This window comes from Sus scrofa, chromosome 15 (genome assembly GCF_054392235.1).
Source record: "Sus scrofa isolate SSC_HxYL_T2T_F1_AM1 chromosome 15, Sscrofa_HxYL_maternal_Yorkshire_Landrace_v2.0, whole genome shotgun sequence".
Lineage (NCBI taxonomy): Eukaryota > Metazoa > Chordata > Mammalia > Artiodactyla > Suidae > Sus > Sus scrofa.
Window position 1 is genome coordinate 77,798,743 of NC_139397.1, and position 13,211 is coordinate 77,811,953.

A 13,211-nucleotide genomic window follows, 5' to 3' on the forward strand; every position below is an offset into this window, starting at 1 on the left:
TAAAGTAGAGTCCTTAACATATATGTGTATTATGTGTTACATATTATTATTGTATTGTTCAAATAGAGATCTATATTTGCAGAGCTAGGGAATTTTTTCTGAAGTACCACACATTTATCTAAGTGCTATTCATTCTCTATCCTTGCAATAGTTATTGGAAACATTAGTTTCCCTCTCTATGTAACAACTGTTTTCTCCTTTCTGTTTTCACAGGAAATCATTGCCTTTCATTCTCCACTTTTCTTCTTTTGTGTATCATCTTGTTTCCTTTTTCAGATGAGTTATACAGTCTGTAGCATTAATCCCATTCCATTATTAACACATTCCATTCCCTTGCATCCCTCTCTTTTTAAACTTTTTTGAGGTATAATTTACGTATCATAAAACTCAACCATCACCATAATCCAATTTTAGAATATCTTTTAGAATATCTCCATCACTGCAATAGAATCCTGTATGTCCATTTACCCCTAAACACATCCCCTTTTTTTTAAACCAATTTCCCAACTGAAATTGAAAAGCCAGGATGTATTATATGCCTCAGTAGAACTCAGTGAATGCTTGGTACTAAGGGGAATTCATACAGAGTAATATATTTTGTATAATCTCAAGGGGGCTAGTTATTGGATAAAATAAGACCTCAGTCAGAGATGGCTATAAAATATATATATATTTACACACTATATATATATATATATATCCTACCTGCAGTTTTTGTGAATGGGCCAGTACTATCAGACTACGGAATCTCCTGTCATGGTTGAGCAAGTAATCTATATTTGGAAAAATCTTTCATATCCCATACAAATGGATTGTTTTTTCTCTTTGCAGTCTTAAAACACCCTTTCTGAAACTGACCATTGATAGTTTTCAAAAGTCTGGGTTTTTTGTAACATCTTTTCTCTCTTAAATGTCATCTTAAATATGTACCTCCTTCTGTTTCCATCTATTTGTAACCAGAATCTAAATTATAGAATTTGCATCTTTCCAAGTAGAATCTAACACTGTTCGATAAATACTTCTAATTCTAAATGCAAATTATGATCACTGTAATTTTTCACTTTGGGGTACTTATTGAAAAGAGTAATGTTTATTAACTTTCTCTGAATTAAATGTAACCAGTAGCTTTTTGGCCCCCAGGTTGTTATTAATGATAATTAACTGGGGCGATGAAAAATTCCTAATAGTTTTAACCCTGAGGAGCAAAATAACATATTTCAAAGAGCTGTCTGTGTGTTTAGGTGGTGGGTAAAGCAAATCAATCTTTTTTCATCCAGGAAGCCACAAGCACAGGGCCTTCCCAGGTGCCAGGTGCCAGCTATTCTGCTCCCACTCCTTTCCTAGCCTGTCTTAAGCCCAGCAAATCAGCAGGGACAGCTCACGGGAGGAACCCATTCATGTAATATGGGCATGGGGTAGAGGTCACAGGATATGTGAGGTTAAGAAATGCTTGTTTTTAGCACTTAAACACCTACCTCTATCAGTTTTATTTTATATGAAGGAAAATAGGGAAGAGAGGTTGGAATGAGTTAACTTCTTTCACCCTGTAGCAATGCCAGCTTCCCCATGTGGGGGCCCTGGGCAATGAGTCCTCTTATGTCAGAATCATGGCAGACTTGGATGCTCACACAACCAAGGGAAGAACTTGAGAAAGTATGTACTTGAACACCATGGTTCTCTACTTTGGCTGCATATTAGAGTCACCTGGGATGCCTTTTAAAATTCCTATGCCCAAACCCCCTCAGACCAATTAAATCAGTAGATAGATTCAAGCCTCAGAATATATTTTTAAAGCTTGCCATGTGCTTCCAATGTGCTGCCACCAGTTTGAAAACTATTGGAGTGGTAATAGATGCCTCTTGGGATTCCTCCCCCCCCCCCAGTTTTATTAAGATATAATTAACACAAACTATTGTATTAAAGTACACAACATGATTTGATATATGTATGTATTATGAAATGATTAATGCTATAAGGTTAGTTAACAACCATTGTTAGACATCTATTGTTTTGAAAATAGTCCTCAAGAAATGACTCTTAGGCTTAGCTGCACACTGGAATAGCCTGGAAGTTTAAAAAGATACTGATGCCTAGACCCAATCCTAGCGATTCTGACTTAATTGGTTTGGGAATGGGCTCAAGCAAGTATTAGCATTTTTCAAAGGCTCAGTCCGTGATTCTAATGTGCAATCAGGAGTAAGAACTACTGCTTGAATTGGGAATAAACATCTTAATTTGTTGCCAGCTTGGAGGAAAAAATACCTGCTGGACAAAGATTGCCAAGAGCTGAAGCAAAAGTGTGAAAGGCAATGTAGAAACGGTGCCAGAGGTAAACGTCACCTGCTTCAAAGTGGAGACATATGGTCAATGGTTGTGAATGGTGTGCATGTGTGTGTGTGTGCGTGTGTGTGTGACAGAGAGAGACTGAGAATTGGAGAAATTTGTCCCCAACCAAGAGAGATGTGGAGAGGGTGGAAGATAGAACTGAATTTTTTAATACTCCAGAATTATGGACATTTGGTCAGCCTCTCTTCATGTGCAAGCAGAGCTGGGGCAGTTTTATTTGCACACAGAATAGATAGAATCCAAGAAATATTCCCCAAACCATAGTGGCTGAAAAAAACATCTTTCTCTTAGGTTATGCCAGACCAGGAAATCAATTTCACATCCTCTATTGGCTTTAGAGCTTGGTTTCATTTTCTTCATCAAATGCACCAAGCTAGGTCTTGGACTGGTAGTATAGGAGGAGCGAACATTTAAAAGGAGCCTTCTCTAGGCTTAGCTCTCAATCTTAAGAATTGCCTGAAAAAGAAGTCCCAGAAAGGAAGTGCCTGAGGTGATGGAGAAATAAGCCATAATAGAGGAAGGGAACCTAAAGAGAATGTCAGGGTGTTGTCACCAAAAGCAAATGTGCTTCCTTTACAATTAACTGAGTGCTATAGTTATACTTTGCACTGGTGAAAATCCTGATTGGTGAAAAATGGCTCCCAGTTTCCCCACTCAGAGTCAACCCAAGACGTTCATGTTCTAATGCCTCCAGATGGAAAGCAGGGGTTGGTTTGGAAATGTTTTAGTTTGGAGCAGAGCTCCTCAATGACTGTCCACTGACGTGCCATTTTTTTTTCTTTTAACTTTATGTATTATAGTTGTATTAGATCAGTATGTGGCCTGTTCTCATTAAAAACAAAATCTCATTATGAGCAATTGTTGAAATTACTGTAAGCAAACTCAGTAACTTATTTATTTTTAATCTAGGACTTGATTATGAAACTTGTGGTTTACCCAGAGTTATTCTGAAACTTCTGCTTTTCTGCTCTGGCTTTTGGCCTGTGGACTATTACATTTAGGAGGGATGCTCTGCTGAAGTGGGAGGCAATGGAAATTGTAGGTCCAGCTGTTCCTGTTGGGTCAGCCTTACACGTCGGTGAGAAGTGTAGGTAACCCAGCTCCCCTGACACCAACTCTCCTCTGCTGCCTCCCATCAGGGTGTTTGAGGCTTCTTCCCATCAGCTTTCTCTTCCCAGGTTGGTATCAGTTTAAACTGCACAGAGATGGGTCCAACACACGTCATTTCATTATAATGCAAGTTAATTCATCATATTATCTAGCACTCAGCTGGAGAGAGGCGATTTCCGAGAAAACTGGACTCGGGGTGTATTTCTTCATTTGGGGCTGGGAGAACGATTACTGCACGGAAGACCATAAAGAAGATGTTGAGTGACTTATACTACCATTGTATCAGTCATGTGGGTCCAAGGTATAAATATCAAATAGAGGAAAATGCATCTTGAGCAGGTACCTCGCCCCGACTTTATCATCATTTATATACGATTAAGCTACAAAAAAGTGTATCAGTGTCATTCTCTTTCTTTCAGTTGGTGCCCCATAACAAAGCATGTTCATTTTTCTCTTCAAGTGTTGCCTATACCCCCTGCAAAATCCAGTTCATGGGGAGTTGGCGTGGACATGTTTTTTTTCCTAAGAGGTGGGTTTATTTCAGTGGTGGGGGGGTGGTGCCTCACGGGTAAATCCATAAGGATTTCGGGGCGCACAGAGAGTCCCCACCACTCTGCTTCAGAAGCAGGTCTTGTTTGGCACCAGGGCAACGCTCGCGGCGCGTCCCACGTGCTGGCCCCTGGGCCGGGGTACTAGCGGCGGTTCCTACACCTCCACAACCTAGCCCGGGGCTGAGAGCCTCCGACCTCCCGGATCAGCGGCGCCTGCGCAATTCGTCTACGGTGGAATCCGACTGGGGCGGGCATTCTGCGCGCTGCGGTCCCTCCCTCCCAGCGGGGCCCCAGATCCCTCCTTCCTCAAGCTCTAGGCGCCGGCAGGAGTCCTCGGGAGCTGGCCTTGTTTGCGCCCCACACCGCTGGGTGCCCGGAGTTCCGATGCACCCTAGAAGCAATTTAAGACCAGGGTGGGAAGGGTAGAAACAAGCTGCAGAAGGACTTGCCAAAAGAGAATCTTAAACTTGTCTAAAGCAATTGAGGTAGCGCTAGACGGACTGAATACCTATACCAGAAAAAAAGTGTTTAGGCTGGGGGATGTAGCTCAGTGGTAGAGCGCGCGCTTCGCATGTGTGAGGTCCCGGGTTCAATCCCCGGCATCTCCAAACAGTCGGTGTAAATTTTTAAAACTATTGTAGAACACTCTATGTCTACTATTGTAAAACACTCTATGTCTCATTACGTATTTATACATTTTGCTCACATGCTCTAGGGAGCCCGCAAAAATTTTAAAATACGGTCACCCTCAGGAAATCAGCCGTTTCTATTGCTCAAAGAAAGAGTGAAAGGGGAAATTATCCTTAATTAATCTTTCTTTATTTGCATAAAACTAATGTTTCCTTGTGTTTACCGAACTTGTTTTAAAAACCTGAGGTGCTTAGAAAAAACAGGATAGGAAAACACTTATGCATTGGCCGGGAATCGAACCCGGGCCTCCCGCGTGGCAGGCGAGAATTCTACCACTGAACCACCAATGCTTACTGGAAGATAAGGGGTTCCATATCTTACTAGAACAGATATTTCCATGTGCGCAATGTTTTTAGTGATTTTAAATTTCTGTGCTCAATATCAGAAGCAGCAATGGATTTTATTTAAAATAGAATAACTATAATAAAATATTGGGTTAACATTTACAAAAAACCTCATTATATTAACTTATGTTGAACACTATGAGTAGATTCTTTCTTCTGAAATTGTCCTTGGTGAAGGAGGCAACTGAAAAGTTTGCTATGTATAGGCAGGAGTATACAATTACCTAGCTGTATTTTCAGATATTTAGATAATTTAGAACAACCCTTCCCTTTTAACTTTTATTGTCTTAGCTATTCAGGCAAGTACATGAAGATATTTGCCAGGGATTAGGAGTAGGGATAAGGGGGCAGTGAAGGGGAACTGGAACCCTGATCCAAGCTATAAAAGTTTATTGGAACTCTGTGATCTGAACAGGGAACCTTGGAGCCTTGGTGATCCTTGACAGGTAATCTAAATTCTCTAAACTGTCCCTTCCTTAACATGAAAGACTCAGTCCTGGGACCCCTTTCTGCTCTAATAGGATGAGTCTGACCATTTACCCTTAGTTTCCATGGAAAGTAAATTGCAAACCATATGCCAACGATATATGAGGGGGAGAAAGTAAAATGAAGGAAATGCCTTCATGGAAGTGAATCTAAATATGACATAGAAGACTCTGGATTTAGACATCATTGGCCCTTTATATCCGAGGGGGAAATTCCCAGCAATTTGCAGAACCTTTGACGGCCAAGAATTTTTTCAGGGAAAGGAGACAAAAACAATAAACACATAGCAGTTACTGTGTGTTGCACTGTGTAAGCACATTACATATCTTCAACCCAGTGAAGTAGGTATAGTAATTACCCCCAACTCAACAATAAGAAAATTGAATCTCTTAGAGGCAAGACTGGGACACAAGTGGTGGGTGACCTGTGTAATGTTTGGTTGCTTAGCCACTGGTCTGTTCTGCCTACAACAGAATAAATCACTATGTAGTTGCACCAGAAATACTGCATGTGTAGTCAGGAACACTGTATATCAAGAGTGACATTAGAGAAAGATCATAATAGACTGCTGAAATAATGTAAAGACTTCTACCTCAAGATTTATTTTTAAGGACTTTTTAGTATTTGCATACGAAGCAAAATTTGAAGACAAATACATTATGGAATTTTAAAGACATAAAAGTTATGGAGAGATTAAGGAATCAAGAAAACTAGACTACAGAAGAACAAGTTCAAATCATTTTACCTCTCAGAACCTCAGTTCCTTAAAATAAGAGAACTGGAGGAGAGATGAGATTTTAAAATTGCAATCTGAAGAGATCTAGCCTTCCAAAAGTGCCTCAGGGCCATGAGGTAGTGGATCTGGTAGTAGCCTCACCTTTGCCCAGCCCTCTCTTTTACTTCACAGGCTCACTTTTAAACTCTCCATTTATTTGTATGTGTTTGGTGGGTTACAAGTAGTCTGGAATTAAAAAAAAAAAAAAATTGAAATGCCCTCAAATAAATAACCTAAGTTCATTTGAACTCTGAAATGTTATGATTTAAAATTTACAGAGCAATCTAAAAAACCTCAACATGAGAAACACTACAAAAAATTGAAAACTGGTGGAAGGAATCAAATAAGAAGTGTGATCTAATGGCAAACGCTATTACTGACCTACCAAAAGCCACTTTACTTTTTTTTACGTAAAAGTCTGGAGGAGTCTACCTAGCTCCAGGTACAAATGTGGTGCATTAAGCCAATTATCCTATTTTCCTTTCCAAGATTGATCCAGAATGAATTTCTGACAGTTTCTGCCAGTGAGAGAAAGCAATAGTCTGCTAGGGGCTTCTGGGAAAGATGGTATGGAAGATCTCTTTCTTTCCTGCTTATAACACCACCATGTGAGGTGTAATGCTTGGAGCTGTTCCAGCCGTCTTGCGACTTGCAAGGAGATGGAGGATGGATCCCGCAGAAAATTAGAAAGAGATATTGCACAGTCCTGGAAATTTCTCCACCCAGATTTTGGGTTAGGTATGGTAATTAAGGATCTTTATTGTTTAAGCCCCTTTGAGTTGAGTATTTTGTTACATGCAGCCAAAGGCATGCAGGGTGTATGTGAGTATGAGTGTGTGTCCAGCAGTTCATACACTTTCTGGTACAAGTCTTCTATACTATAGAGAATCAATACCTTCTGATTTGAGTAAAGCTAACTTGACCCTTCATCTCTGTTTCTCTGTCACATTGACAGGTCTACTCAAATAATTTCCCTTGCCACTGTGCTTAATTAGAGATGGATATGTGATCATAGCAAGGATAATCAGAGTTCTTACCAGAGCTATAAGCTTTGTTGGTGTGAGCCAACAGGTTGGAAGTATAGCTTACTTGTCCAGAAGAGAGAGAGACATATCCATCCCTAATATGACCTTGAGCCCCTAGAAGCGGCCATGCCTAACTAGAACAAATTCTGGATTTTGTGTTTATGTGAGTTAGTAAGTTGTCCTTATACAATGAGTTGTCTTTTATTTTTTAAGTCGGTTTGGGTAGCATTTATATTGCTTGCATCTGGACAACACAAATTGAGAAGCTATTTTATTCTAAATAGATTAAATTTAGAGAACTCATTACTCCAGAATGCTAGAGTCTGAAAATATGAACATTTAAGAAAAGTTTAAAGACTTTCATCACCAGTGATTAAATTACCAAGAGACAATAAAAGCCATAAGAGAAGTTTGAAGGACTCATCCTTAGTATGTTGGACTAGTATTAATTCCCTAGTAAGGGAAGAGGTGGAGGATTTTTTGAGCAAGCAAAGGATCAGAGCCTTTGAAGACATGACCTGGCAACAATGTGTCAGAGAAGTGGAAGTAAAAATGGAAATTCACCCAGGAGGTGGTTCCAATGAGGGTGGAGTGGCAATAAGGTTCTGAATCAGGGTGAGGGCATGAGGTTCCTGGCAAGGCAAGGAGGAGGAAGAAAAATGAGTCTAGGAATCTAGCATAAGTGACTGGAAGAATAGTGGTGTTAAGACAGGGTTGGAAGAAAAGGGTGGAGCAAAGTGTTCACGTCTGGAAATACTGACTAAGGTAAGTAGGGAGAGACACCTACTGGGCAGCTGATGTCTAGATCTGGACAAATTAAGGCTCTGAAGTGGAGTTGGAGTCAACTGCCCAGAATTGAAAGGTAAGAATGTGGAGGAAATCACAGAGAGAGAAGAGAGTAGAGCCTTGGCAAGGTCTGTTTTAGGGACTGGCAGGAGTTGAGGTGTCAAAATAGAATAGCAGGGGCACGAGGTGTCATGGAATCTGTGGGGACTTGGCTTCTTCAGGCAGGCAGAACCATCCCCCCTTTGCTAATTCTGAATGACATATCATGACAAATACAGGTATTATTGTGTTTCAGACGTATACTCTGTAATACTCTGTGTTAACACTGTTTCATGTCAGAAATGCTATGGCAGGCGGTGATTTCGTCTTTGGAATGGTCAAACATGGGAAGAACACAAGCTGTCACATACCTATCCCTAGTCTGCTATGCTCCCAGGATCCATGAGCAGCCCCCAAATGAGGCTGGCAGAGAGGAAGAAAGCAGGGGATGCCATGAAATGTTACACAGTCGTGTCTCTTAAGAAACCTGGTCTTTGTGACAGCCCCGTGTGCCAGGCAGAGGCTTATAATTTGTGTCATAGCACCTTGGACACTTACTCGAGGCACCTAGTCCCTGGTTGGTGTTGTATCACTATAGAAATGTGGCCAGGCTTAGAGTTGAAGAAAGCAAACCATTAAGAAACAGAAATAGTTTCTGTTAGAATGCATAGCCACCAAAGCGATCACTTTTTTTTTTTTTTTTTTTTGACTTGTGAGTGATTGTATTGATTTAATACACACAGCTTATTTCTGTCCCAGGTTACAAACTAGCCCTGGGGAAATGGTGGAGCCAGTCATTTGGATTGCCCTTTACTGGCTGGGAATTAAATCATTACTTATTCCATTTTAGAATCACAAGTAGTACCCCAAGGCCTACTTTCCTGAGGATTAAAATCAAGGCATGGAAATGAAGAATCCAGGTGTAATTCTCAGATGCATGCAGATGTTGAGAATGCAGCAATTTTTCCTGGAAAGCTGTCACTGCAAAATCCTCCTGCTCATGATATGTTCATTCCTAGTCCTTCAACACGTCCAATTAGTCAACACATCTGATTTCCCCCTTTTAAAATGGCACTGAATCTGGCTCTTCTTCCTCATGCCCATTCCTCCTACCTAGCGCAGACCCTTATCAGCTCACTCCTTGGATTACCTGGGAAACCCCTGATTTCCTTTGCCATCCTGCATGTTCTTACCAGTTCAATTTTCTCCCTACCTTTCCTTGTCCTTCCCTCCCTGCATTTCTTATTTCCTTAATTTTTGAAAATGCAATCATTTTATTGCTTATTCAAAAATTAAATTAATTTGAAAGCCATACAGAGTCCTTAGGGTGGAGTTATGAATTCTTTATCCTTCTCTGTATCTCCCGCCTTCTCGCTTCTTTTTTTTTTTTTTTTTTTTTTTTTTTTTTTTGGCTGCCCTGTGGCATATGGAATTCCCAACAGGGGATCAGGTTCAACTCACAGTTGGGACCTAAGCAGCAGCTGTAGCAACAACAGGTCCTTACCCGCTGTGCAGGGCCAGGGATCAAACCTGCGTCCCAGTGCTCCCAAAACATTGCTAATCTCTTTGGGCCACAGCAGGAATTCCTCTTTATCCTTCTCTTGACACCCATTTCTGGGTGCAGCATTTATTCAAATACTCCTAACTTGTGCTGCTTGGCCACCCACCATCTAATGGTAGAAATGGTTTTCTTCTCCTTTCCCAAGCGCTCTCTCTTACTCTCAAGTCATTTGATCTTTTAAAATGTGTTTTTCAGAAGTAAACCATGCATATGGTAAAAAAAAAAAAAAAAAAATCTTAATATATAAGAGTATGCCTTAAAAAGTAAGTCTTGGATTTCCCTGGAGGCATAATAAGTTAAGGATCTGGCATTGTCACTGCTGTGGTTTGGGCTACAGCTGTGCTGTGGGTTTGATCCCTGACCCTGGGAACCTGCATGCTGCAGGCATGGACAAAGAATTAAAAAATAAAAATTAAGTCAAAAAAAGTTAGTCTTTATCCCACTGCACTCCAGTTCCTGGGTTTCCTTTCCTAGAGGCAACCCACAATCATAGGTTTCTTGTGTTTCCCTCTGTAGATATTCTATGTAGATATACATATTGCATTTTACCTTTATGCACAAATGGAACATACTGTATACACTATTGTGGTCATTGCCTTTTCTTTCTTTTTCAGGAAAATAGATCTCAGAAAAATTTCCTTCTAACTAAAAGAGATAAAAGAGGTGTGTAGAGCTATCTCTTTTTAATTGCTCTATGTTCTTTTTTTTTTTTTTTTTTTTGTCTTTTCTAGGGCCGCTCCCGTGGCATATGGAGTTTCCCAGGCTAGGGGTCTAATCGGAGGCCTACACCACAGCCACAGCAACGTGGGATCCGAGCTGAATCTGCGACCTACACCACAGCTCACTGCAACGCCGGATCCTTAACCCGCTGAGTGAAGCCAGGGATCGAACCCGCAACCTCATGGTTCCTAGTCAGATTCGTTAACCTCTTCGCCACGACAGGAACTCCAGTATGTTCATTTTTAACTGCCCTTCACTTGCTAGGAATAAAAACATTATTTATTCTGTCTCACAATCACAAACAGTGCCCTAAGGCCAAATTTCCTAAGGATTTAGAATAAATGCAGGGGATGAAGACTACAGCCATAATGCTAAGACACATGAAGATGCTGAGAATGTTCATGGCATGAAAGTGCAATAATTATGTTAGCCAGTTCCTTAGCAGAGGACATTTGGTCTGTCTCTGATCTTTTGCTAGTGGAAACAACACTGTAGTGAATATCTGTGAACAAATGCCATTTTGCTCATGTATGAAACCTGTATAGGATAAATCCACAGAGGGGTGACTGCTATGTCAAAGGGTCAGTGCATGTAAAATTTCCATATGTATTGAGGAATTAATCTCAAGATAGGTCTATATTTTTAGGGAGTTCCCATCATGGCTCAGTGGTAACAAACCCAACTAGGATCCATGAGGACTCAGATTTGATCCCTGGCCTTGCTCAGTGGGTTAAGGATCCGACGTTGCTGTGAGCTGTGGTTTAGGTTTCAGTTGCAGCTTGGATCCTGTCCCTCATTGCTGTGACTGTGGTGTAGGCTGGTAGCTGCAGCTCTGATTCAACCCCTAGGCTGGGAACTTCCATATGCCATGTGTGTGGCACTAAAAAGACCCCCCCCCCAAAAAAAAAAGGTCTACATTTTTAAACATTGATTTCATTATATCACTCTTGCTCACCAACCCCAGTGGATCCCAGTTGCAACCACATTTTCTAAACTTTACTAGACTCAGGGCCAAGTTCAAAGATGTGTGTCCTGTTCAGTCCCCCAGGACCTCACACTTGTTTTCATGCTTTGCTGTGCCATGCTGTAATTCTTAATTTCTGAACTAGGGACCCTGTGTTTTCATCTGGCACTGGGCCCTAAAAATTACATAGCTAGTCCTTGGCTGGATTCTCCAGACTGCCCAAGTCCCAGGCGCATTTCCCCAAGGCAGACGTACATTCTCTTTTTTTTTTTTTTTTGGAACAAACAGTTTGCTTTATTTTTTTTTATTACTCAAATGAATTTATCACATCTGTAGTTGTATACTGATCATAACAATCTGATTTCACAGGATTTTCATCCCAAAGCTCAGGCACATCCCCCACTCCTCAAACTGTCTCCCCCGGAGACCATAAGTTTTTCAATGTCTGTGAGTCAGCATCTGTTCTGCAAAGAAGTTCCGTCTGTCCTTTTTTCAGATTCCACATGTCGGTGAAAGCATTTGATGTTGGTGTCTCATTGTATGGCTGACTTCACTTAGCATGATAGTTTCTAGGTCCATCCATGTTGCAAAAAATGCTGGTATTTCGTTCTTTTTAATGGCTGAGTAATATTCCATTGGGTATATGTACCACATCTTCTGGATCCACTCCTCTGTCAATGGACATTTAGGTTGTTTCCATGTCTTGGCTATTGTAAATAGTGCTGCAATGAACATTGGAGTACATGTGTCTTTGCGAGGCGTGGTTTTCTCTGGATAGATGCCCAGGAGTGGGATTGCTGGATCAAATGGTAGTTCTATGTTTAGTTTTCTGAGGCATCTCCATACTGCTTTCCACAGTGGTTGCACCCATTTACAATCCCACCAACAGTGTACTAGGGTTCCTTTTTCTCCACACCCTCTCCAGCACTTATTGATTGTAGACTTTTGGATGATGGCCATTCTGGCTGGTGTAAGGTGGTACCTCAGAGTGGTTTTGATTTGCATCTCTCTAATAATGAGTGACGTTGAACATCTTTTCATGTGTTTCTTGGCCATCTGTATGAGCCGTACATTCTCAGGGCTCTCTGTCATGTATGAAGCACTGCATGCTCATTGCTCATGATGATGGCTTTGGGTTGCTCTCTCCATCTGGAACATTCCTCCTTCTTCTCCTCTCACCTTTCAAAAGGTGGTTTCAGCTTTATCTCCTCTATAGGAAGCCTTATTCAACTATTCCAACCACCTTGTATTTCTCCTTTTCTTTCTTACTCCAAAAATGTGCCTCTTCTACCCTATACCCTGCTGCTCATCAGTTCTGGTTCTACTCCTCAAATCCCTTTAATAGTAGATGAGTCATTTATTTTCTCTAGGCCTCAGTTTCCTTGGTTGTAAAATGAGGGTGTTATTCTACACCACCAAGATTCTTCTTAACACCGATAATCTGTGAATATTTTATATTGCTTTGAAAGACGAGGAGTTTGAGTTTGTAGAGAAAATATACAAGTTGAACTAAGTGAAAACACAGCTGGATTCTAAGAGAGGTAGCAGAATGAAAGGGTGATAGATTATAGAGTGATAGGTTTGGATGAAGAAGACATCTTCTCATTACATTTCTTAGAGTTCTCAAAGTAATTCATGTTAAAAAAGTAGATGGCACTTTAAGCCTGCTAGACTAGACAACATTAGAAAGCTGTACCATGCCACCTCTGAGCAGAGACATGGGAACATTTTTTTTTTTTTGTCTTTTTTTTTTTTTTGCCATCTCTTGGGCCGATCCCGTGGCATATCGAGTTTCCCAGGCTAGGGGTCGAATC

The 13,211-nt window shown here is 40.8% G+C and overlaps 2 non-coding genes across 2 annotated transcripts; one reads left to right on the plus strand and one right to left on the minus strand.

Moving 5' to 3' along the window:
* The first annotated feature begins 4,543 nt into the window (after nucleotides 1–4,543).
* Nucleotides 4,544–4,615, plus strand: TRNAA-CGC (transfer RNA alanine (anticodon CGC)). The gene has a single exon. It is a non-coding gene; the product is annotated as a tRNA-Ala (tRNA).
* Nucleotides 4,616–4,916: 301 nt separating this feature from the next.
* Nucleotides 4,917–4,987, minus strand: TRNAG-GCC (transfer RNA glycine (anticodon GCC)). The gene has a single exon. It is a non-coding gene; the product is annotated as a tRNA-Gly (tRNA).
* Nucleotides 4,988–13,211: the final 8,224 nt, after the last annotated feature.